This window comes from Urocampus carinirostris, chromosome 12 (genome assembly GCF_059441175.1).
Source record: "Urocampus carinirostris isolate Australia breed hairy pipefish chromosome 12, RoL_Ucar_1.0, whole genome shotgun sequence".
Lineage (NCBI taxonomy): Eukaryota > Metazoa > Chordata > Actinopteri > Syngnathiformes > Syngnathidae > Urocampus > Urocampus carinirostris.
The window spans coordinates 11513899-11540975 of record NC_142360.1 but is presented as its reverse complement, the minus strand read 5'-3'; the positions used below and the strand labels follow the sequence as shown (position 1 = coordinate 11540975).

At 39.5% G+C, this 27077-nt stretch overlaps 1 protein-coding gene across 1 annotated transcript in view; it reads left to right on the top strand.

Annotated features, from left to right (window-relative positions):
• The first annotated feature begins 14317 nt into the window (after positions 1-14317).
• Positions 14318-27077, top strand: part of cdh24a (cadherin 24, type 2a) — a 62048-nt gene continuing 49288 nt past the window's right edge. The window contains exon 1 of the mRNA XM_088348935.1: positions 14318-15069. The gene's annotated coding sequence lies outside the window, so the exon portion shown is untranslated. The remainder of the gene's footprint in view (positions 15070-27077) is intronic.

Sequence of the window (27077 nt, the reverse complement as noted above, 5' to 3'; positions counted from 1 at the left end):
TAGTGCGCGATTGCGCACGTGCGCAGCTTAGAGGGAACATTGCTTTCGAACTAGCAGTAAGTGGTGGAATATTAGGCCCTGATGAGGGCCAAATAAGTTAATGATGGGTTAACAATGCAGTTAAAAGGTAGAAAACGCATGGCCTCTGATCTGCGTGTGCGTGTGAATGTGCGTTTGCATGGTTTATATATAAGTGAACCCCCCCTTAATGCTTGGCAAAGTGTACCTCCTTAAAAATAGCAAGCTTTTAGAGAGCGCCTCCTTCCCGCTGAAGACTAATGGAGGGAAAAGAGGAGGAAGGTTGGGAGTTATGAAGAGAGTGAGACTGGAGGGGGCGAGAGAGCGGGGAAGAGAGGGAGAGAAAGCGAGGCTGGGTGAAGGGGACAGACCTCACGTCAAGCTCACATGAACCTCAGCATCCTCCCGGATCACTTTCAGCGGCGCACCGGGTACGCACATGCAAGCTTGACTTTCTTTCTTCTCGCACGTTTTTTTCTGATTTGTGTGAGTGGGTTTTGCACGCGCATGGTGAAAGTGCTCATCACCATCAGTATCATCGTCTGTGTTGTCACCACATTATTATGATCATTATCATCATCAGCATCATTGGCGTTGCTGGGGTTTGTAATGCACAGCTCGGCCCGAGTGTTTGAATCACATCAAGGGGAGGGTGGAGGTGGGGGGCAAAGGAGGGGTTACATCAAGTAGGTCACTTTATTTCATGTTATTATTTTTATTATTATGATGCTGTCAGGCCTCTCAGCGAGACAAGGTCGCGCCGCGGGCTGTTTGATTGCGTCCCTCCGCTAACTTGGGAGAAGCACTAACAAGCCGGGGCCAGATGTGCGTGCGTGACGCTGTTTCATATGTGCATTTTCGATTCTTGGATCATGCACGCAGGAAATTCATTAACTCCAGAAAATCCGCTTTAAACTGAGATGATACCAACCGAAGTATTACGTGAAGACTTAAATCTTAATATACATGAACTTTTATTTTCGTGTAATTTCACAACCAAAGAATATGAGTCCAATAACAATGACATCAAAATTAAATGTTTAAAAAAAAAAAAAAAAAAAAAAAAAAAAAAATATATATATATATATATATATATATATATATATATATATATATATATATATATATATACTGTTCTTAATTTTACTTTTTTCTTTAGTACATTTTTTGTCATGAACAGGATCAGGACCCAAATGCGTGACGTTTCTCACCCAAGCTTTTTATTTTACGGGAAATGGGGAGTCATGCACGTTAGGCAGCAGTCTGGTGTAAAATGATAGGAAGCCAGAGGCCGACGAGATCGATACCAATTGCCTGAGTAGATATCGAACAGATGGGGTCGATACCGGACAGGACGGGACAGACAGGATTGATAACTAAACAGGATATCGAAAATAAACAGGACAAACTAGACGGGAATGAAAACTGGAGAGAACAATAAACAGGACAAAAATAAACAGGAACGAAACTGGAAACCGATATTAAACAGGACAAAAATAAACGGGAACAGTACCGGACAGGGTTTAGCAACAGGAAACAGGGCAGAGTCAAAACCCACGTCTTGCGGGGCAGAAGTTCGACGATGGACTGACAAAGGAAGAATGAGAGCACTCAGCTTAAATAGACGGAAAACAAATCTGTCAATGAGCAGCAGCTGGCGCCACACAGGCGGGGCCTATTGGGCTCCATGGCAACTATGACAATTTTTACCTCATAAAAAAACAATACAACAAAATTCTTGGAATGAACAAAAGCCAACTTTTATAGCAGATGGGGAATAATGTTTATCATTTTATAATTGTTTTTCCGTACAAAATTTAAAAAAGACAGGGTGTATTATTTTGTGCCTCCTAGTGCTAAAATCATTATCCATTTTAAAAAAACGACATTTGTCTAAATAATAAGCATAAATTATCTATCATCAATAACGTACATTTTTAACTATACTCGTAGGTAGGTCCATTTGGATTTACTTAACATGAGCCTCACCTAGAGTGAGTTTACATAATTTTCCGACATCTTGCTGCTACGGGTACCCGAAAACCTGAAAACTTCGCAAAAGGGTTAAAAAAAAGAAAAGAAAAAACTGCGTAGTTTTTATTCTTCTTGTGCTCCCCAACTTTAGTATACAATACAGCGGCATCTGGTGGACAAATGATACACACTGTCTCTTTAAAAGAATGGTTGGATAATCATATACATTATTATTACTATTACAATATATTATTTAAACATTTCTTAGTACAGTACCTGCTATGTACCTTATAAGCTAATTTTTCAAATTATAAGCAATATTTTTTCTTCTGCTACTAGAAACATTATACAATCTATCAAAATAAGAAAAGAAATACTTAAAGTTTGCACAAAAAAACATCCCAAAAATATATTTATTTTCAGTGCTCAAAGCAGCTTGGACAACAATGTAAAATTCGGACTTTGTACTTTAAGACTTCTGACGTTTGTTCACGTGTTGATTGACATTTCCATCAAATTTAATGGAAATATTTTATCTAGAGACAAATGTGTCTTTGACATTTTGGAAAATAATGTCATGTTTTTCGATAAAACCTCAATTTATTTTGAACAAGTGCAGGTAACTATGTTAAAAAAAAATCCAAATGTGGCATGTTTGACTTGACGATAGAGATTAGCTTCATAGCTCATCACTTGTTGATAGCTACATCACTTAGGGACATAGTTATAGTGCCCCATGTATCCTGTTTTTTTTATGAAGCATACTGTTCAAACCATTATCATTTTGGAGTATCATGCAGTTACATGCAATCAGGGGAGGCAGGTGAGGCTGTTCCTCACCTATCATCATGGAAATGTACAATTTTAAATATAGTAATGGGTTACATTGATTCAGTTTTAAAGTTCTTTCTACTTTTAAGTCACCCATTTGAGATTTTCTTTTTTAAAATCACTGAATTTTCACATTATATCAAGAATATTATGAATACAATTAGCATTTAACGTATTACTGTGCTGAGGTCTGCAGATGCAGAGACATGCAATAATGAGACCAAGGATTCTGATTTGGCACACACCTCATCCCCAAAAGTTGTATTTAGTGATAGTATTAGCAAGCTAACAGAAAGTCAAGGCATCGTTTGCCTTTTTCATAATTGAAGATTACCTACAGTCTGCATTTATGCCTCTAGTCAGAATGAAAAGCCATACTTTAGGGTAAGACAATAAAATATTAGTTTTTTTCCTATGCTACAGTTAATATATTACTTTCCTGCTCTAGCAATCAAATGATGGCTACGATGTAGGTTTATTTATTTGTAAATCTGACTGTGCCTTACCAGACACAAACCTCGCCGCAAGCCACTGGTAACAGGAACAGGAAGTTGCAAGGAAATCTGCTACTGCTTCTAGCGTGTGCCTCCTAAGTCATTGGACAACCAAAAATCATATAAAAAATATAATCAAAATCAACCAATAACTGTTGTCACTTAAAACTTGATTCATTATGGTGTAATGTTGATGTTTTTTGGTATTTTGCGTTTTGGCTACTTCACTGGCATTTTGTGGCACGTATAAGCAAATATGTTTTTTTGAGTGGTTGTCTCAGGCAGCATGGAAGCGTAGTGGTTAGCGCGTGCGCGGCACAGTTCGAAGGTCATGAGATTGAACCTTCCTGTGTGGAGTTTGCATGCTCTCGCTGTGCTTGCGTGGGTTTCCTCCGGGCTCTCCGGTTTCCTCCCACATTCCAAAAATGTGCATTTAAGGTTAATTGGCCGGTTCAAATTGTCACTAGGTGTGAATGAGTGAGTGAGTTGTCTGTCTCTGTGCGCCCTGCTGGCAACCAGTTCATGGTGTCCCCTGCCCACTGCCCGAAGATAGCTGGGATGGGCTCCGGCACCTCCGCGTCCCTACTGAGGATAAGTGGTGCATATAACGGATGGAATGGTGGCTGTCTTTGTATTTTGCTCTGCCTATGTAACTATCTATGTAACTATCTATGTAACTATCTATGTATGTGAGGATGTGTTTTTTTCTGTAATTATTCTGCACAGATCATGACTATTATCCCTTAATGTAAGGGAAGCTGTCTTTAAGCGAACATGTTGCCTTGTCCACATAAGAAAAATACTCAGACGAGCTTCTATCACCCTTTTTTCTGTGTTTGTCTGCGTGTGTGTGTGAGAGTTTGTGTGTGTGCATGTGCACACTAAGGATGGATGAGAGCTCTATAAGCACTAAGGCGACCAGAGATGCTCAAATGGGACCGAAAGTGTCTCCGCTTTGGTCATTTCAGCTCACCAAGCTTGTACCCTCTCATGTACTTTAACCATTAACCCCCTCTTGCTGCCCTCAGCCCACTACCCCCTCCATCTCAGCATCTATCCAACCTTCCACCCATTCATCCCTTACTCTCACTCCGTCCATCATCGACTATACGTGAAAGGTCTGGCACGCGTTTCAGATTCTATTTTTATTAGTAAAAATGGAAGTTGTTGCAGAGCAAAGTGCGACGGGAACAGCGATTTGCCATTTGGAGCGATGTCGCCACTCATCATCCCAGCCGGCAAATCACGCTTTCAGTCTCGTCTTTAAACACACACACTCGCAACAGGAGTGAATGACACAAGATCCGCAAAAGCTAATCGGCCCTGCAGAAGCACAATGACTCCAAGAAACAAAAGTGCTGGAGGATATATGTTTTATTATTTTTTTGAGGAATCTGAAAAGGGGCTTTTACGTGGTTTGATGCTCAGCGCTACATATGGATGATGATGAACTGTCGGAAAGGCACTAATCCACCAGGCAAGCCATTCCCACCACTATAGGAATTGTCTTTAGTGTTGAAAAGAAATGTACCGCACTCCACTTGGAAACTCAAGTGGGTGGTCTTAGTATAGATCTTTTGAAAAGACAATGACACTTTTTCTCAAATTGGATACGATGAGAATGAAGCGATGCTATAGTTAACACATTATAAAAATTAGCATTCTTGTGCTTCTCTGCTAACCAATACCAATTTGAGTATATCAATGCAAGTTCACTATTTGAGTACTCGCTGATCCCAAGTACCAATGCGTATGCTAGTTTTGATTTCATGAAAAAATACCTATGCTTTATATAATGCAATGTGACAGTCAACTGATGTAGTCACTTCATTTGCTCAATCTCATCTCATCTCATCAGCTGCACCGCTTATCCTCAGTAGGGTCGCGGGGGGGCTGGAGCCCATCCCAGCAATCATCGGGCAGTGGGCAGGGGACACCCTGGACTGGTTGCCAGCCAATCGCAGGGCACACGGGGACAGACAACTCACTCGCTCAGTCACACCTAGGGACAATTTGGACCGGCCAATTCACCTGAAATGCATGTTTTTGGAATGTGGGAGGAAACCGGAGTGCCCGGAGGAAACCCACGCAAGCACGGGGAGAACATACAAACTCCGCACAGTAAGGCCGCGAGCTGGATTTGAACCCACTTAGGAGGTTCCCACGACCACAGAACTGTGCCGCACACGCGCTAACCACTGCGCCGCCGTGCTGCCCCATTTGCTCAATGTTGTATGTTATTTCTTCAAGAATCGCTGCCTGTATCGGTGTTTTGCAACTTCCAGGACCAGTGATGCTTGCAAATTTTGGCGTCTTATGATAAAGAGCTAAGTAAGGAAACCTCATTTAACAGTATCACAGTACATGTGTATCACGATACATGGCTTTTAAAGCCACAATGTACATGTCTGTCAGGACCAGAACAGAGACAGGACCCACTTGCGTTAATGTTTCTCTCAGTTTTATTGGAAGAAAGGAAAGGGTTGCACCCACGATCCGGTGATCGCAGGTCGCGGGAAGCAGGTCGCTCTGAACGTGCAAGTGGGACTTCCGTGGCGAGCGATGGCGGTGTCGGGAACGGAAAAAACGGGTCAGTAGCCGGGACAGGTGGGCAAAAAACGTGGTTGGGAAAAGAAATGAGTCGAAAGCCAAGAGAGGAGAGTAGACGTGGTCAGGATAAAAAAACGGGGCGAAGCCGGGGACCAGACAGGAGCAAAAACAGGTGTGAGTCAGGGTCGAAAAATGCTTGCCTAGAGTAAACTGAGGTTCGCAGATGGACTGACAACAGGTGACAGAAAATAGTAGGTTTAAATAGGGACAGGGAGCCAATCAGAGTCCGAGGCAGTTGGTGCCAAAGGAGCGGGCACAGGTGCATCACATCAGTAATCATGACAATATCTGATCTATGTGTTTGGTGATACATGGCTTTTACAGCAATAATATACAAATCCTGGTGAAGAGTAAAAAAAAAGGCAATAGTCAATAACTAAATCCAAGCAAGCACTGTACATATGTATCAGTACCCATTGGGCTGGTGCTTTTGATATTGTGACCTTTATTCGTGATAAATATGATAAAGTGATACGATGTAACAAACAAATGTGGTCTGGTTTACTTATCGGTGTCGTCCGTTATTCGACTCAAATATTGCTACCTGTATCGATTTAACAGCAAACCCGCGACCACTAGTTTTGAAATATTGCCGTTATATGGTTAGGGACTGGGTATCGCCAGAATTTTAAGATGCAGTAAAACAATACAGGGCTTTTAAAGTCATAATATACTGTATGAATCCTTGTCAATACTCCAAATAATAGACGTTTTTTAATGATCTTAATGTTCCAAATAATAGATAGATTTCAATCCTAAAATCAGTACTCGTCAATGACAAAATCCAAGCAAGCAGTTATACCAAGTACCTATGTGCCTGGAACAAACACCTGTATTGGTGTTGCAGATGATTGACGTGATGTTAGTTGACAAATACTGTAGATCGTTTACTGACTCAATGTCAGATGTAATTTTCTTCTAGTAGCGCTGCCTGTAAACAGTTTATCAGCAACCTCCATGGCCACTAGTGCTTGGTGTATGGGTGGCATAGAGAAAAAAATACTCTTAACTTCATAATGTATGTACCCTGATGGATTCTAATTCTAATTACTAGTTGTTTCTCAATGTTCTTCATATTTTTTCCCAAAAATAAAATTAATTTTGATTTTAGTACTTGTCATTAACAAAAAACAAGCAAGCACTGATTACATTCATACCTATATGTATGTTTTTTTGATATAATGAACAAAAGACTTGTTGGTGATACATGTGATGATGTGATGTCATATGAAAAGCAGATATAGTCTTATCGGATCTTGTTTTCTTTAAATATTAGTGCCTCTTTTGTATCAGCAACCTCCATGTCCAATGTTGCTTAGAAATATTGGCGTGATATGGTTAAAGGCTGGGCAATGGTCTGCATTTATATCGCACTTTTCAGGTCACTGAACACCTCCCAAAGCACTTTATAATGTGCTTTACACTTACCCGTTCACACACACACTCACACACCGATAACCATTGGAAGCCATGCAAGGCACATCCCTGTTGGGGGCATTAGTTTTTCACTGTCTTGTCCAAGGACACGTTGACCTAAACTCAGAGGAGATGGGAACCTGCAACCTCTCAGTCCCAAGATGAGTGCTATGCCTCCTGAGGTACTGCCGCCCAATCAATAAACTTCAATGAAATAATTAAAAAAGTCATGAAAAATATCATTAAAAAGCATCACAAAACATAGCTTTCAAATACTTTATGTATTTATCTTGGTGGATATAAAAATATTATGTAAAAATATTTTTATGTCATGAGTACCATCTCGGTAGCCTAGATGGTAGGGCGCCCGCTATGGGACTGGGAGGTTGCTGGTTCAAGCCTCGGCCGAGTCATACCTAAGACTTACAACATTGGTACTCATTGCCTCCCTGCTTGGCGCTCGGCATTAAGGGTTGGAATTGGGGGGTTTGGTCACCTAATCACTAAAATGGCTGCGCCCTGTTTGGCTGTTGCTGCAGGTGTATCGACATTTCGTTCTGTGTGCATGGTTACAAAGAATGACAATAAAAGTAAATTCTTCTTCTTCTACTTGTGAAATTGATTTTGACTCCAAAATCAGTACTTGTCAATGACAATATTCAAGCAAGCCAAGCAGTCAAACCAGAATAAACCACTGCTAGAAAAAAATTGAAAGACTCCAATGCAGTATTAATGTAATAATATTTTTGTGTATTGAATTGATTAATTATCACATGATTTAGCCGCCCCAAAAAAAGCTAATACCTTGCCACTATTGAACATATCAGAAACAGTCTTGCCTTCTTTAGGCTAGTCCAGTTCAAATGGATTTTTCACTGAATGAGTTAATGGTCATTACAAAAAAGGCTAACATTTTCTTTACTTTACTATAAGTCTGTCCTCATTCTAAAGATACATAAAGATGGTATAATAAATTCTGATTTTATAGATACTCTCTCAAAGTATAATATACGAAAGATCAATACATTTTACTTTCTTATTAAATTTTGGTGATTGGAAAACGGATTACCTTTAATGCTACTGAAGATGAACTCATAAAGCAAAAATTTACTGCAACCTAGTGCATCAAACTCAAAATGGGCACTCCCTTTATTTTATTTCGTGTATCATTCAGACAGACGTGAGGCCATCAGCAGTCGACCGATCTCGGACTTGGCAGTGGTTGCCGGTATATCATCCCCGTGCCCATAACTGACCAATTGACGCGAGAACAGCGTCACAAAAATTGGCACCCAGGGAGACTTTTTTTCCTGCCTCTGGCTGAGGTTCAGAGGCAGTTTGGGAAACTTTATGGCTGTCATGCAGCTCCACAATACAACACAATTGACGTTGTCTGGGGCAAAATTTCTTCAAAAATGATCTGCTTTTGACAAAGCACATTGCACAAAGCCTACTTGGGGGGAAGGGAATAAACTTTCAGAGCAGATGCATGGTGAGCTGTGGAAAGAAATATCTGATGATTGGACTGGAAGTCTTGACTTTAATCCTTATGTTTTTGCCTTTAATATCCAAGAAAATACTGTAATGACCCTTTGCTCTCATGTAACCTAACCACGTGATAACACAACGACAGACAGAAGGCAGTAAACAGTAATAAACAGTGGGTATGGCCAGTAAACAGTAGACAACAACAAAAATAGCTATACACCATTGGCAATGACTAGTCAAATGAATATTGTGCAGCTGTCGGATGAGTTGGCTCACCTTGTCGAGAAGTACAAAGATCGCTATTTGGAGAAACTTAGGATAGCATTAGCAATGCTTGCCACCGACCTATACAGTCTTCCTCCTGACATATTCAGACATCTAACCCAATCCTCTGGTCTGCCTGACTTCACTCCACACAATCTGTGCCACTATATTGCAAATGGAGTATCCTTATACACTGGTGCTGTTGTAAAAGCGTATAAAAGTCCCGATGCTTACTAGTTCTTTGTAGTTGGTACACTTGGTTGAAATGCACCCCGGCATGATATGTCCCAATCTCGCAAACTTCACCAAATTATTATTAAATTTTGGAGGATCGTAATAGAACAGTAAAGCACCAAGCATTTGGACCTTGTACATAAATGACTTTTAAACGTGTTAAAATCATTAACTTTGGCGAACTGAAGTTTTACCTTCTGAAAGTTTGTTTCCTGTTGATAATTTGACAGTTCGTTTCGGCGAAATAAGCTTTATGATAGAGCGCATACCAGTTTTTAATACACATTGTCAAAGGTCGCTATTTGGAGAAACTGAGGATAGCTTTAGCAATGCTAGCAACCGACCTATGCAGTCTTCCTCCTGACATAATCAGACACCTAACCCAGTCCTCCATTCTGCCTGACTTCACTCCACAAAATCTGTACCACCATATTGTAAATGGAGTATCTCCATACAACTGATTTAAAAGCGTATAAAAGTCGGAATGCCTACCAGTTCTTCGTAGCTGGTACGCGTTTCTACGCTTATTAAAATGCACCCCTGGTGTAAAATTTTCACCCCTCGCGCATAACTTTTTATCTAAATTTTGGAGGAACAGTTAAGTACAGGGCATTTGCACCGTGTATAGAAATCCCTTTTGAACATGTTGAAATAATTTACTTTTATCTTCTGAACATTCGTTTTCTGTTGATAATTTGACAGTTTATTTCTGCATAATAAGCTTTATGGTAGAGCGTACTACATTTTTTCAATAAATTTTGATATTTGGAATATTTCTATTTTCATCCCTGGTTAACCACAATAAAATAAACTCATTTATGTCGTATGTTGGCAATGGTAGCGCATGGTAGATAGTTGGGCACAGTACTTTTAAAAATAAATTAGATATAGTTACTCACTACTTCTTCCCAAAAGTAACTTAGTTAGTCACTAAGTTACTTTATGGTAAAAGTAACCAGTTAGCAGGGAAAGTAACTATTTCTGTTACTTCTAAAACACGTTGTATGTCAAAGAATTCAACATTTTTAAAGCAGTATTACAGTTAGTTGAATAAGAACAAGAACAGACAGGTAGTTGTGTTATAGAACCTTATAATATGTATTGCACTTCACCAGCAACAAATGTATCCTACACCAGATATAAACGGTAAACAATATATTACAATAATGATCGACAGTAAACAATATAAAGTTAGTTTAATAAAGTAAATTACGCTCACAACCTGAAACAACTGGTCAAGTAGCCAACTGTACTTTAAGTATTTTTTTCACAAAGAAATCAATTGTAAAACAATATTAACTCACTAAGTTTTACTCCTTAGAGTAATCACAATCTCTAGTCAGACAAATGCTCAAGTAGACATGTGCTAATGTACAAGTATTTTCGCACAACAAAAGTAAACAGTTCAGCAAAATAAAGTGTGATTAACACTGCAGTGTAAAATAAAAAAATACATTTCTCACAACCTGAGACAACTGGTCGAAAAGAAATTTGCAACTGCACTTCAAATATTTTGTTCACAACAAAAGTCAACTGTAAAACAGTATAAAATGACTATCCTATCCCTCTTTTTACCTCTCTCACTCTCTCCCCTCTCTCCCTCTGTCTCTATCCTCCTCTCTATCCCTCTCTTTCTCAGCAGCAGTTTTGAAACAATTAGTGCTTAAAGACGCATTAATCACTGAGAAGTAATCCTTCACTAGTTTTCCCAAATGAGATGTTAAGTATTGTGAATTTATTAGTGATCGTACTCGTGACATTACGGCAGGATCATTTCCATTGTGCGACATCATCACCCACGCATTGTTTTGTGTTATTGTAGATGGCTGCCGTGTTAGGTATAATGAGAGCTATGTTCACGTCCAAGTGTGTTTTGTGAATAATTATGTCAATAGGTCTACCGAAGATGTCCTGCTTATCTATGCTGATTTATACCAGACAAAGCAACGCACAACTTTTGACCACCAGTAACGGTAATTATTTTGATTACCCCGTTACTAAAAAAATCATGCAAAAATAATATTACGTAACAGTGTTATTCCCAACACTGTAGTTAGAACTATCTAACTCATTATATTGGAGGTCTTTGATGTGACTTTTACCTACTCGACATCAAATTGTTCAGAAATACATTAAACGTTCCTTGTAAATAATGTTTGCTGCAAGTCCTTAAATACTTGAGGGTTCCCAGCCTGCCAGTGTTGTGCCTTGGCACAACACCAGTCCCTCCGTTTGACTGCAGATAAACATCGCAACTTCCTTTCTTCATCAAAAGGGGTACAACTCCAAATCGGGTTTGGAATCTTGCCCATCGCAAAGGTAAAAAATGGTGGTTACATTGGTTATTTTATCTATTTCAACTCAACTGCCTATTTATCTGCCTTGGGCGCATGTGCTACTTGCCGTCCGTCATGGCTCTCATTCTGCCAGAGAAGGCAATGTGACCTCACGTGCAAAGGGTCAAGATGGTTAAACAACCTGCACCAAAATTTAGACATAGTCTAGCCAGCAGTTTGAACATTTTTTCTAACCTCTGAATTTAAGCCACTTGCACAGCATGATGGCCATAAAGTTTCTAAAAGTGTGATTGAAATGCAGCCGAAAACAGAAAAACGTTTTGTCTTGCAAAGCGTGATGTTTCTATTGATGTGTTGAAGCACTCACAAAACCTGCAAAGACGAAGCTAATAAATACATAAATACATTTACATGCCCTGCGACTGTCTGGCAACCTGTTCAGGGTGTCCCCTGCCCACTGGGATGGGCTCCAGCACACCCGCTACTCTACTGAGAATAAGCGGTGCAGATAATGAATGAATGAAATACATGTACAATAATAAAACACAAAATACCTAAATATATAACATAAAAGCAATTCATTCATTTATTGTGTTTTTTTTCATCAAATGTGTCATTCATTCATTCCAGTATTTATTTTGTCATGTATTTTGTCGAGTATTATGTCATAACAAAATGTTATCCAAATGAAGGGGCGTCTCAAACAGGCTGTAGTTTTCACTTTTTGGTTGAATAGAATACAATAGAATAGAATAGAATAGAATAGAATAGAATAGATAAGAACAGAATAAAACAGAATGGGGGTGGCACGGCGGATGGGTGGTTAGGTGCAGCCCCACAGTGCGGAGGTTCAGGGTTCAAGTCCAGCTACCGCAGCCTCTGTGTGGAGTTTGCATGTTCTCCTCGTGCCTGCGTGGGTTTCCTCCGGGCACTCAAATTTCCTCCCACATTTCAAAAACATGCTAGTCAGGTTAATTGGTCGGTTCAAATTGTCCCTAGGAGTGAATGCGCAAGTGTGTTGTCTGTCTCTGTGTGCCCTGGGACTGGCTGGCAACCAGTTCAGGGTGTCCCCTGCCCACTGCCTGGTGATAGCAGGGATGGGCTCCAGCACCCCCTGACCCTACTGAGGATAAGCGGTGCAGATGATGGATAGATGGAGAACAGGATGGCCTTAATAGACAATATACAATAGTACAACCAAATTGGAGGCAATCTGTTTTTAGTGCAAAGTAAGATGAATATATAATAAATATGTGTTTATTTATTGGCCGCAATGCCTTTCTTAAATGATCAAACAATAGGTGAAAGCTCAGGCAACTGGGCAGCCATCTCTTTTAAATAATATTTGCTTGTGACAAAAAAACGTGAAAAAGTACAAAACAGAATACAAGACAAAATACACGACAAAATAAATACCCAAATAAAAATGAAAATGCATCAATATGGTGAATATATATTTAGGTATGAGGTGATTAAGGTGTTCATTTATTCATATGGTGTCAGGACCAGCACAGAAACAGGACCCAACCGCGTTACCACAAGTTTTATTGGAAGAAAGAGGATCCGGAGAACGAGAGAATAGTTGTAGTCAGGGACAAAAAGAGGTCGTAAGCCAGGATGGAAGACCAGATGTGGTTGGGATCAAAACAGGTCGTAGCCGGAGACAGATGAGAGCAGAAACGGAACAGGTGGGAGTCAGCGTCGAAAAAGGCTTGCCTAGTATACACTGAGGTTCGCAGACGGACTGACAACAGGGGATTGACAGGACTGGGTTCAACTAGTGACAGGGAGCCAATAAGAACCCGCGGCGGTTGGCACCAAATGAGCGGGCACAGGTGAGTCACATCAGTAATCATGACATATGGCATGTTTTTGTAGGTATGTGTTCAATTGTTTATACTTTTATTTATAAATATGACCAAATCAATCCTCCACACTTTTCCACTTTCATAAAGTTTACTAAATCATGAATCTAATGCTAGCAAAGTAGACTGATCCCCCGAGAGTTGAGCGATCAACGCGACAACCATCGAGGGCGTCTCTTTCCCGTTCTCAATCTGGCGTTGCATCACTTTGCCACGGTTAATTGAGCCGCAAGTTATTACGTGTCGCCGCTTGAACCACCGTGACAATGTTGTGTTGCCGTTTTTACGGCGTCATCAAAAAAAAGCGTCTCGTTGCTCATTTGCATGTAAATGGATCAAAGCGCATTTGTTTAGGCTCTGTCATTATTCGCGCCACGTTTTAACCGCCGCATTGATCACGCACGTAGCGAAATTTGCGCATTCGGATCCGACCCACACACCTTTGAGCCTATCTGTTTGCACATACTGGCGCGTTTGTGTGCGTTTTTGTGCGCGTTTGTGGATAATTCCTGAGCGCCTGCCGTGAGTGCGTGCAAAGAAGAGATAACAGATGCCAACAAATTGGGTTGGAGTGCACGGCAATGGGCAGGCGGATTCAGGTGAGTTGTCCCGACATGAAAAAAGAAGCAGTCACGTCACGTTTTTCGGAAGAGGGCGACATGAGATGAGGTCGTGTCAACGATGACAATATCTTGCTGCTGTCATGCAAAAAGGCTGAAGCAAGGATGTCATCTTTATTGACGTCGTAATCCATCACCGAAAAACTATGTCAGTGTCAGAACCTGAGGTCACTTTAAATGTATTCCCAGATTCTAAAACACGCAACATTGTTTTTCCATAACATCGATATATATTTTGTTGAAATATTCCAATTATTTTCCAAGATAATGCATTTGGAAGACAGCCTTTCTTGTCTTTGACGTCCTGAGCTGTGAGGTCATGTGAGGAACATTGGTTTATGTCTTAATGAGTCAAAGAGGAGTGTTTCAATGCAAGTTTGGTATTTTTTTGTAGAAAATGCCTAAGCATTGGGACGCAGGTGGATGCAGTGATGGTACCACAAAAGGTGAGCTGCCAAAAAGTGTGTAACTGACAAAAACAAAACATGGAGGGCTAACAGCGGCTCACCAGGACTGATCAACAAAAGGCACCGACAGCCTGGGTGGAAATTCGCGAGGCTGGCCAACCAAAAAACACGCAGTGAGCAGCATGGATAACCGGGAACCAACAACAAAATGTGGCAACGGCTACGGCAACAAACGAGAAGCCGGTCGTGAATATACCAAGGGATACAGCAAAATCATAGAAAAGGGCAAGCCAGTCAAACAACACAGTCAAAGAGCGCTAACCAGGAACAAACAAAACAGGAAACCTTCGCTAACGGGGAGCTAGCCGGACAAAATTATACCAACTGCGACACACGCAGTAAAAAACACAAACGAAAAGCCAGTATTACCTACCTAAAAGGAGGGGAAGGTCAACAAGGAACGCACACTGTAACAGCGGCAGGTATAAGGACCCAACGCAGGTCAAAGCACGCAACTTTGACAAAACAGTGACCAGAACCCCAGACACAGGGTAAGCAAAGATCCAATTTCTCCAAGCAGAAATGAGCGGTATGCAATCGCTTTTCACTACAACTCTGATTGTTTGGGATCTGCCTCACATGTCGATTTAATGGAATTCACCATTTTGAAATTGTTGTGTTCCCTAACTGATGATACAGCTCTAGAAAAACAAGCCAGATCTGTCAACTTTTAGACTAAATCTTTTGAGCCTCATGGCTTGTGGAATATTTTTTAATATATTTGCATAATTGTGGGAAGGAACACAACTGTTCTGTGACTAATTTAAAAAACACCTTTAATAAGCTTAGTAAAAAGTTTTTCTTGGTCACGCATTTTACATAGGTGTCGAGAAAAAAATGTGCAGTTCACTTGATTTGCCTCATCCAGAAAAAAAAGCCAATGTAATAAGAGTTGAGGGTTATATCATTCTTGCTTGTTTGATCCTGCAACAGTGTGTTGTTTTCCTGTGTATTAATGGCAACTTTTCCTTCACTATCTCTCAGCAGTACTGGCGATGTTGTTAGTGGAGAGGAGTAGCTGGGGTTGGTGGTGTGGCATATAATGTTTTATATGTTTGTCATAAACCCACTCAGGGTGATTTGGAAGCACAGTCCAGAAACACAGATTAGTACAGTAACAGTATTTCTTTATTTGGTGTTCCAGTAAACACAACAGCGAAGGTAAAAGTACAAGAGTCCGGCAGGGGGTACTTGTGATCTGGAAGGGACGGCAACGGTTAGGCAGACTGGAATAACAAAAAGCTAAGACAATAGTGTTTTGCGATGTGACAATGAAGACAACAAACTAGCACAGAGCAAAGGAGTGTTTAAATAGAGTTGTAATGGGAGGGAAATCAAGAGAAGCATCGGTATGGGGGACAACTGAACTTGTGAGTGAGTGACCAAGTAAAGTATCGTCACGCCCAGGCATTTCCCATAACAACCCCACCTTGGCTCCAAACACTTGTAACCTCTTCGACTAATTAATGGGTAAAACAATATGGCGACTGGCTTGATAGGGTGCTGGTGTTCCTCCGATGATGTCACAACTCAGGATTAAAAAGGCAAGACATGCTGTCCTCAGAATCTTGGAAATTAATTGGAGTGTACAAATGCAATATGTAATTTTTATGCAAGAGCGATTAATTCTTTCTTCACTTTTTACATGTTTCAGATTTTGGGATAACCCTTAAAGGCTAAAAGTAAAACCTGCCTGGAAACATAGGACAGCGGAAGAACGTTATTCAGTAACTTTCAAAACCACCGAAAAGTCCGAATTGTCCTTTTCCAGTACAACTTTGGATTAATGCTCTCTGCAATGGTTTTTTTCTTCTTTACTCCGCTTAAGAAAGTGTAGAACCCGGTTTGCACGTGTTCAACAATTAGCTTAGCCATTGTCAACATCATTCAAAACATGGCTTAGCTTCAGAGTATTCGCAGCTCGCAAGCTTGGGCACTTTTCCACATACGACAGCGTTTGGGTTAAGTCTCTCAAATGCTGGCACACACTTTCATTTTATGGAGCATTGCATGCCCGCGGTCTGAAAACACGCTTCTCACAGTGGGTCATCAATTCTCAGACATGGGCATGCAAGCGTAGAATGAGCTTTATCTGCATGGGATGTGACTGAATGCAAATGAGCCAGTTTTTTTTATTTCTCTTTTTATTATCTATACATACAAATGCATTTTTTTCATGTTTGGGATAAAACCCCGACACTGCATAGGAGTACACAAAGTCATTTGGTGGGATTTTGCCTGTGAACGACTCCCACCCTTCAACTTCCTCATACCCTATACACAAAAAATACTTTCAGCAACCTGCTCTCATTATATTACAGACGAGCCTACTTATGTCAGTCACAAGTAAAAGTACTGGATCAAATACAAAATAAAAAAAACACATTTGTGGCGTGCCTCAGTAGAGAGAGCAAAAAAATCATAAAAGAAATATCACTGTCAGTTTTTTACAGCACCCGTTTGAGAACTTGGCACAAAAGAAAAAAAGAATACATCGCAGCACACAGAATGGTTTTCGTCGTCTAGTTGTTTTGCGCTTGTACTGCTAAGAAGCAAAATAAGTGGAGAAAACAATTTCGCGCCTTTGCAATTGCTGTGATAGAGACAAAAAAAAGGACATTCTTTTAAATCAGTGTTTGTAAAGCAGTGTGACGTGTGCCCTATCTTATCTCTATAAAAAAAAAGTATGCCAGAGTTCAATTGTCAAGACCAGAACGGAGACAGGGCCCACTTGCGTTGTGTTTCTCACAAGTTTTATTGGAAGAAAGAGAAAAGGTTGCGCCCACGATCCGATGATTGCTGGACGCGGGAAGCAGGTCACTCTGAACGCGGAAGTGGATCTTCCTTGGCGAGCGATGACAGTGTCGGGAATGGAAAAACGGGTCAGTAGCCGAGACAGGAGAGCAAAAACATGGTCGGGGTCGTAAGCCAGGAAAGGAGAGTAGACGTGGTCGGGGACAAGAAGAGGTCGAAAGCCGGGGCGGGACGGTAGACGTGGCCAGGATCAAAAATGTGTCGGAGCCGGGGCACAGACAGGAGCAAAAAAAACAGGTGGGAGACAGGGTCGAAAAGGGCTTGCCTAGTATTAACTAAGGTTCGCAGACGGACTGACAAAAGGGGACAGATAGGAGTGAGTTTAAATAGGGACAGGGAGCCAATCAGAGTCCGAGGCAGTTGGCGCCGAAGGAGCGGGCACAGGTGATTCACATCGGTAATCATGACATCAATATCTTTGCTTTCTTTCAGTGATCAGCCGAGTTAACTGTAACATTCATCCATATCAGAAGGTGGCAGCAGATAACATTTTTTTCAATATACTATGAATCTGCTCATGAGGTAGTACAATATATTCAATACCGTATTGTGTTTGATGATGATTTTTAAGATTGTGATGCATAAGATTTAAGTAAAAGATTTAATCCCTCGCTATGAAGCGGTTTACTTCTTACAGTTTCTCTACCCCACAGATTTGAATTGTGCATTGTATTCTGTATTCTTCGCACCTATTATATTTGTTTTCTTCTTTGTTTTCAGTGTTTAACAGAGTATTTAATTGTCGTATGAATGTAAATAAATAAGGTGTTTACTTCACGGACTTTGCCTGTCATGGGTTCTTTTGGCATGTAACCCAACCGTGAAAAACAACTGATTATTGAATACTAATTATCGACTCACGAGGTAGTACACTATATTTAAGAACTATTTTTTGTTTGATAAAGCTGTGTAGGATTTCGCTGTATAAACAAAACGCATGAAAGAAAGATCGTGCTACTCATTTTGCTGATTCTAATTTGCTTATTTTACCCCAAAATAAATAGATTAAAAAAAAAGTTGAAAAACAAATTTCTATTGGCATACAAATTTTGCCCATTTTAAGCATCATCTGTGTAATTTTCCAAGAAAAAGCAGAGTTGAAAATAAGGTAGAACTTGAAAAACAAGATTAATATAAAAACAAAATGGTCAGGACCACCAGAACGGAAACAGGATCCACTTGCGTAACGTTTCTCAGAGTTTTATTGGGAAAAGAGAAAAGAGCGCAAACACGACCCGGAGATCGCTGGTCGGGGGGTGTTGGTTGCTCAGGCGCGGAGGTGGGACTTCCGTGGCGAGCGATGGCGTTGTCGGGAACGGAAAAAAGTTGAAAGCCAGGAGAGCAGAGTAGACGTGGCCGAGATAAAAAAACGGATCATTATTCGGGGCGGAAGAACAGACAAGGTCGAGATCAAAACATCATAGCGGGAGAAAAACAGGAGCAAAAACACAGAACAGGCAAAAAAGGGCTTGCCGTGTAAAAACAGACATTCGCAGACGGACCGACAAAAGAGGACTGACAGGACAGAGTTTAAATACTGATAGGGAGCCAATCAGTCAACAACCTGCAGCTGGCGCCCACGGGCGGGGCCAATTGGGCGCCATGGCAACCGTGACAAAAAATTATTGATCAAAATAAATTACTTTTATTTATCCTGAGCCATGGTGACCACAGTTAAGAAAACATGTTTACATCAATTTAGGCATCATGATAATGCCTACCCCCAGACATGAGATGAGGTCGTGTCAAAGAAAACTGGATGCAGTGGTGTTGGGAGTCTGAAAAAGAAAGAAAAAGACAAAAAGGGAAAAAGAAAAGAAAAGAAAAAACAAGAGATAAAAAAGTATAATAAAACAAAAAAAAGGAAAAAGGAAAGCGTGGGAAAAGAAACAAAAGAAAAGGAAGGCGAAGGAGAAAATAGGCAAGAACAAATAAGAAAAAGAGGCGAAAGCAAAATAACGGAAAAGGTTGGGTAAAAAAGGATCAGAGAAGAAAAAAACATAAAAGATAAAAAGGGAAAGAATAAAAAGGAAAATTATAGCACACAAAAAAAGTAAAAACGTTGGGGAAAAAACAAAAGAAGAAAAAAATATAAATAAAAATAGAAAATGGAGAACATTTAAAAAAAAGCAAAAAAAAAGATTGACATTTTCTAGAAGGGAAAAGAAGAGAAAGAAAATACAAAATGAAGAAAAATCACAGGAAACAATACATGTTTTGGGGGGTTGCTTTGTTCAGGCCATTACTAATAAAAATGTAATATTCTGCACCAATTAATTGATGAGTTTTACAAAATACATTATTGTACTAAAGTATAATAACATTTTTTTTGACCATGCGGTGAACTTTTAACTCATTTAGACTGTTTTCATACTAAGCCACTGGAATCCCTGCAGAACACAAATATATCTATCGTACGTCTATTAATAATATTGACTTTTCAGTGCAGCAACAAACTGAAAAATACAAGAATAAACTTTACACCATAAACATATATAGTATACAAAAATCTCATTGTCATACACATCCCTGAAAAACACTGAAAACATTGCTCTACAAAAAATGTTTGGGGGTAATTATAGTTGTGCGTTCGCATTGAACAACAGTACCATCCAGTGGTCATTTATTACACACTGAGGTTTTAAAGATAGGAGACCTAAGCAATCATCTTTCACTTCCAGGTCACTGCACTAATTGAGAAGTTTGAAAAAACATCTTGTGTATTATTATACTAGATGTCGCTGTATTGTCTAATGCTACTGAAAGTGAATGCTAAAAAGCAAAAGGAAGAATAGGACAGTGAGGTTTTTGGGGATACCCGTAGTAGCAAGATAACAATAAAGTCAGCTCCCTTTTGTTGGGCCTCATGTGTAAAAATAAACACAAATTTCTTGAACAACTATTTTTATTATTGATTTATATTTCCATGATAGTTTTCGTATTTTTGCTTATTATTTAAACACATTTCTTTTAATTAATTGAGTTTTTACCACTAGGAGGCGCTATGTAATACACAAAGTCCCTTTAACCTTGTCCTTTGGGCTTCTGATATCTGTTCCATCCTCTGTCCCAAACCTTTTGCATTTGCTTCAGTTTCTGCAGTCTTACTGCAGAATCAGATTTGCTTCAGGGAAAAAATTAAGGGATCAAGTTACAAGTAGTTGTGACGTTCCAAGCTCTAGCGCAGCAAGTTTTTGTCACGCTTTCTGGCCAGGTTTTCAGAGGTCAGCCGGGTCCGGCTAGTAGCCTAGTGGCTAATGTTTTTTGTTTACCAACATTGGGAAAAGGCGTCGAGAACCGACGCCGGGTGGTGCAATAGCGAAGCCCAGAAACACTCATTGGCTTGGTACAAAGGAAGTCAGGTGGCAAGGCACAATCGTGGTCAAAGATGCAGGCAAGGGGACAGTTTACCACTACGTCCAAATAGCGAGTGGGGCAGGAGGGCAAAGATTTCCTCCACAAAAAATCTCAAAGGGCTGTAGAGCTGTTCCAATGTGACATGGAAGACAACAAATTAGTACAGAGCCAAGGACACAGAGTTTTTAAATTGTGACATGGGAGGGTCTTGATAGGAATGAATTCAAGACAAGTGACTGCAGCAATGAGGGGGAAATTGAATCAGGAAGTGAGGTAAAGTAAAGAGAAAAAGGATAAAAGAAAGAGCGAGAGATAGAGAGCAGCAAGAGAGTAATAGAAGGGAATCTAATGGTTGTGACAGAAGGTCTTACGTTGTTGACATTTTTTTGTACCCTGGCTCGACCAGTTTCAAGTTTCAATTGGATTTCTTAAATTGCTAGTAGGACATTGTTTTTCCCAAGCTAGCCAAGAGAGACAATGGGCTTTCACTTCTTAATTAAAATGTAATTGTTCTCCCTGGTCATCTTCCCTTCTTTAAGTCCAAATTGCGTCATTTATTTGTTCCACGAGAGTGCAGTAAACTGTTAAAAGCCTTGACGATGATTTACTTTGCTAGGTGAAAAAAAAACATATTTGTGTTGTTTATTTATTTATTTTATTTTTATTTTTTTCGGGGAAAAAAAAAACACTTAAATGAGCATAAATGTTCTGCCGGTGAAACAACAAATGTTTTACTAAACTATAACGTTTGATATTTTTTTTATCCTTTATGTAAAATATGAAAATAATTAAAATTATGTGCTGAATGTTTACTTTTGTATTAATTTATGTCTATTTATTACTATTGATGGTTTTATTCTGTACAACTGCCAATGCGAACATGCACATATTTATAATATATATTGGGCATATTGTTTTTTTATCCTTTTGCACATCTTCACCCTTTTATTTGTTTTTTTTCACTAAAAGAAGCCATCCAATTTTGGTATACAGCCACTGCCCTACTTACGAATGAGATAGGTCCCGGGCGATCGTTTAATTAATCCTTTAGTTGCTTCAGTGCTATATTTTGTATGTTTAAGGTTTATATAAGAATGTTTAAGGCTTGTATAAGTACCGAATTTTCCGCATTATAAGGTGCACCGGGTTATAGGGCGCACCCCCAAAAAATAGTCTTTTGTCCGATATTTTCCATACATAAGGCCCACCGGATTATAAGGCGCAACAATGGGAACGTCGACAAAACAGTCAGATAGTTCAAACAAACGTATTACCCCCTTAACATTCCGAAAGCTTCAAAGAAACAAATACGTGTCGTAGACACGTGCGGATGCGGTGTCCGTACGATGTCACCAAACAAACATTTCTTAATTTCCATTTTACTTTTTGATGGCAACTGTGTGGACAGCAAAGTAAGAATTTTATTGTGTAGGGAAACGGGGTTCTTTACTGTGCATATGACAATAAACACTTTGAATTGAATTTAGTTTAAAAATAGACTCATCACAGAAACATCAAGATCGTTCTAAAAAAAGATACCGGGAAAATATAAATCCGCATAGCTCACCTAAGTTCTCTTGCAGCCTTCACGTTCATTAATGATACGTAACCATGGTCTTCTTACAACCGTGAGTGTAGTAAATCCAGTAGAGTAAAATATTTACAAATACAGAGTAGTAAACATGTTTTCTCTATGCCGTAGTGCAACCCAACTGTGTGATTCACATTCATCTTTTTCGGCCAATTGCAGGCTTTGTTTCGCCCGTTTAGCCTATGCGAGCCCGTAAATGATAAAAAGGATCCGCCCCCTTGACCTCCGAATAACATTAGCCAATAGTGACTGATTCAAATGATGATTGACACATTGGTTAGGAAATGAAACGCCGGTATATAAATCCCAGCATACACCGCGGACAACTTCGCCTTCGGGGGAAAATCTAGTCGGCGGCTGCTTGCTTTAGTTGCAAGACTTTGCGACTTAATATTGATCCATATATAAGGCGCACTGTATTATAAGGCGCATGGTCAGCTTTTGAAAAAAATAAAGGCTTTTAGGTGCGCCGTATAGTGCGGAAAACAGGGTAACCTATATTGTTTTGTATTAAAAAGATAACTAAAGTTAAGTTTAACTTACTTTTTGATGATGGGCTTCAAGAGGTCCTCTTCCGTGGTAAAATGTGTCAAAAAAAAGTGATCCGACCATTTTCTCAACTGCATCAAGCTCTCTTATTCCGCTTTCATTTCAAAAGAAACGGCTCGACTCTTCTGGACGAGATATTAAATAATAAAAACGTCAAAGTTCTTACCCTGCTAGAGACACAGTACAGTATATGTAGTATGTTTACACACAAACAAGGAAGTAAAAGCTGTATTGCTTCTTCGGGGTGGATGCTGGATGATCTCTCACAGCGCCACCACACGTAATGTCCTTTACTCGGAAAAAGGTGCACATAATAACCTACAACAATGTCCAGATTTTTTTTGACATCCTGAAAAACTGTTCGTACCTAATGTTTTTTGTAAGTCGAATAGTCGTAAGTATAATGACAATAAAGGCCATTTATTTGTTTTATTCATTCACTCATTCACTGATTCACTCATTCACTCATTCACCCATTCACTCATTCACTCATTTACTCGTTCACTTGCTCATTCGTTCATTCGCTCATATTTTTTTGTAATGAAATATTTAATGCCCCAGTTTAAGACTAGGTGGAAACATTTGTTGTCCTGGAGAGGGATCGACCAGGCTGTACTTGCCCAGGAGACACCACAGGAAATGGTGCCCCTATGGCCCTAGTGGTCAAGGAATACACCCAACCAACCCATTATATAAAAGAAAAAAATGGTGCCACCTGTTGACATGGATGAATGTTATAGGTACTCAGCTAAACAATGTAAGAAATCAAAGATTCTGAAGAATGGCATGCTCTTTTTGCTAAGATAAAATTGGGCAATTTAAGACACTAGTCAAAAAACACTGACTTAACGATCTTTTTTATGAATTCTAATATGACCCTGCTCAGCCACAAAAATCTAATACTTACTGTTTGATCAAGACATTAAATCTCATATTTTGACCATTAAAAATGAGAAATTATGTCGTAAAATAAATTTCCCAAGATGAAAACTTCTATCAAATTTAAATTAACATTGGCTAGAGAGTTCAAAGGACCAAAATAAGTCTATAGGGTTAACAAACTCTTTATATCAACTATCTGGCTTTTGGAATGGTAGAAATTGCTTAACTGAACCATTTCCTCTTCTTTTTCTTTATTATAAACCGTAGCAAATGGAAGTCTTCTGAAAAGGTGTCCTTTGAAAGAATAAGAGTAACCTTTCCGCCTTCGGGCTAAGGGAACAAAGAAAGCGTCTCTGTCCAGAAAAGTTTAAAGATAGCAGCGAAGCGCTCGGTGATATTTCTCACTCATTAAGCTTCTCTGCTTTGTGTGCTTTGGCTTATTGGTTGAGGAGACGCAAAATTCTTGTCATGGTATGAGGGATAGGAACCCCGAGAGATGAGATGCTTTTTCAATTTTGTGTCCAGTCGATTTTTCTTAAAGGGACGGTGTGTATTCTTTTTATCATTTGTTTCCCTTAGTGGTAAAAGCAAACTTCATTAATAAAACAATATTGATTTGAAAACTGAGGAAAACCCCGAGCTATAAACATGCTTTATTTTTTTTACACAACATGAGCCCAGAGGGAGCTGATATACAGTTAGGCCCAAAATATTTGCACAAGTTTTGTTATTTTAGCTATTCACATAAACACATTCCGGAATACAATAATATTATCAATATGAGCTTAAAGTGGAAAGTTTCAGCTATAATTTTAGACTGTCCACATGCAGATTGGAATAATTGTTTAGAAGTTATAGGTCTTTACACAATTTATATCCCTTTTTCAAGGGAACCAAAAGCAATTGCACAATTGACTCAGAGTACTGTAATTGACTTAGAGGGCTCCTCCCTTGTTATCAATTACGTACTGAAAAGGTCTAGAGTTGATTGTGGGTGTGTGGTTTTGCATTTGGAAGCTGTTATTGTGACAGCAAATCATCAGAAGATCAGGAGATCCTGAGACTTAAAAAAGGGAAGGAATACATAAGCGAGATAGCTGAAATGCTTTGAGAGCCAAATCAAAAGTTTGTTACATTATAAGAAAAAAATGGATGCACTGGTGACGTTTGGCAACTCAAAAAGGCCTGGATGTCCACAGAAGATAACAGTGACGGACGATCGCCTAATACTCCCCATGCAAAAGAAAAATCCATTCACAGCATCTACTGAACTGAAGAACATTCTCCAGGAAGTGAGTATGTCTGTCTTTGAGTCTACAATAAAGAGAAGACTTATTGAAAGTAAATAAAGAGGGTTCACTGCTAGGTCCAAGCTATTCATCAATCCCCCAAAAAAGACAAGCCAGACTTGACTTTGCCAAAAAACACCTCAACAAGCCAGCCCACTTCTGGAAAAGTGTTCTATGGATAGATGAGACAAAGATACCAGAACGATGAGTAGTAGAAAGTTTGGAGAAAAAAAAGGAACACCAAATGATTCAAAGCGGACCTCAACATTTGTGAAACATGGTGGAGAGGCAATGTGATGGCATGGGTATGCATGGCCTCCAAGGGCTCTGGGTCTCTTGTGTTCATTAATGACATTACAATAGATGTGTGCCCGCTCCTTTGGCGCCAACTTCCTCGGACTCTGATTGGCTCCCGATCAGTATTAGAACCCAGTCCTGTCTGTCTCCTTTTGTCAGTCCGTGTGCGAACCTCAGTGAATACTAGGCAAGCCTCTTTTCGACCCTGACTCCCACCTGTCCCATTTATTGCTCCCGTCCGTCCCCAGCTTTGACCCGTTTTTGATCCGGACCACGTCTGCTCTCCCGTCCCGGCTTTCGACCTCTTTTTGTCTCCAACTACGTCTTCTCTACACTTCTGGCTTACGATTCGCTTCCGACTCCGACCACGTTTTTGCTCTCCTGTCCCAGCTGCCGACCCGCTTTTTCCATCCCTGACACCCCAATCACTTGCCACCGAAGATCCACTTCCGCGTTCGGAGCACAATCCGAGTTCCAGAGCACAATCCGAGTTCCAGAGCGACTTGCTCCCCGCGTCCAGCGAACACTGGATCGTGGGCACAGCCCTTTCTCTTTCTTCCAATAAAACTTGTGAGACATGCAAAGCAAGTGGGTCCTGTCTCCGTTCTGTTCTTGACAACCACTTGAGTTAAACATTAGTCTGCAGTTCAATTCTGCTGAAGATATTTCATTTTCGACCTAACTGTATTCTCAGCCATCTTGTTTCTACGGGAACCCGAAAAAGCCAAAACTTTGCAAAAGGCTATGCATAAAAAAAAAAATAGTGCGATTCACTTTGAATATATTTGTATCCCTCCTTGTGCTTTTTATCACTCGTTTTCAGTTACATGACACAATACAGTGATGTCAAGCAGTCCAAAAATACACACTGACCCTTTGAAAAAAAATAATACAACTTTAAACTAATAAAAAAAAAATAATAAAATAAAATGACTAAGTAAACATTTTAAAAAATATAACAGATTTAAATGCCATTTTTTTCTTTATTACAATATTGACTACATGACCTTAACTAAATGGAAATGATACAAAATAGAAACATGAAGTGATCAAAGTGTTTTCCCTATTGAGAACGACGATTTTAAAAATAAAAAAGTAAGAAAATTACTTGATACATAAATAAATGAACAAAATTTACGTTAAAAAAAATGTCATTGGTAAAACAAAATTAAAAAAATGTAAAAAAATGTATTCAAACCATTTCAAAATATATTTTATGAATCATGTCTTGATTAATTTTTTTAATTTTATAAACTATGGACTACTGTAAAATGTTTATTTTTTCATTTTTATATGTTTATAATAATATTCTTGTAGAAATTGTATTCTGGAACATTTACAGAAATTATTCTTAAAAGATGTCCTCAAGAAATAAACATTGATTTCCTTTTTTGGAAAACGAAATCCAGCAAAACCTAAAACTCAAACGAGCATTTTTAAACGAGCAAATATACCTGTAAATGAAAATACCTTTGCAGTTTCAGAAAAACTACATTTTATTCTGTTTTTAATCTTAGAACCTTCCAAAGAAGTGTGCATAGGATGCCAGTTCATTATTTTGACTACCGTATTTTCCGCACTATAAGGCACACCGGGTTATAGGGCGCACCCCGAAAAAAATAGTTTTGGTCCTATTTTTGACATACATAAGACGCACCGGATTAGAAGGCGCTACAATGGGAGCGTGGACAAAACAGTCAGTTCAGTCAAACTTATTACC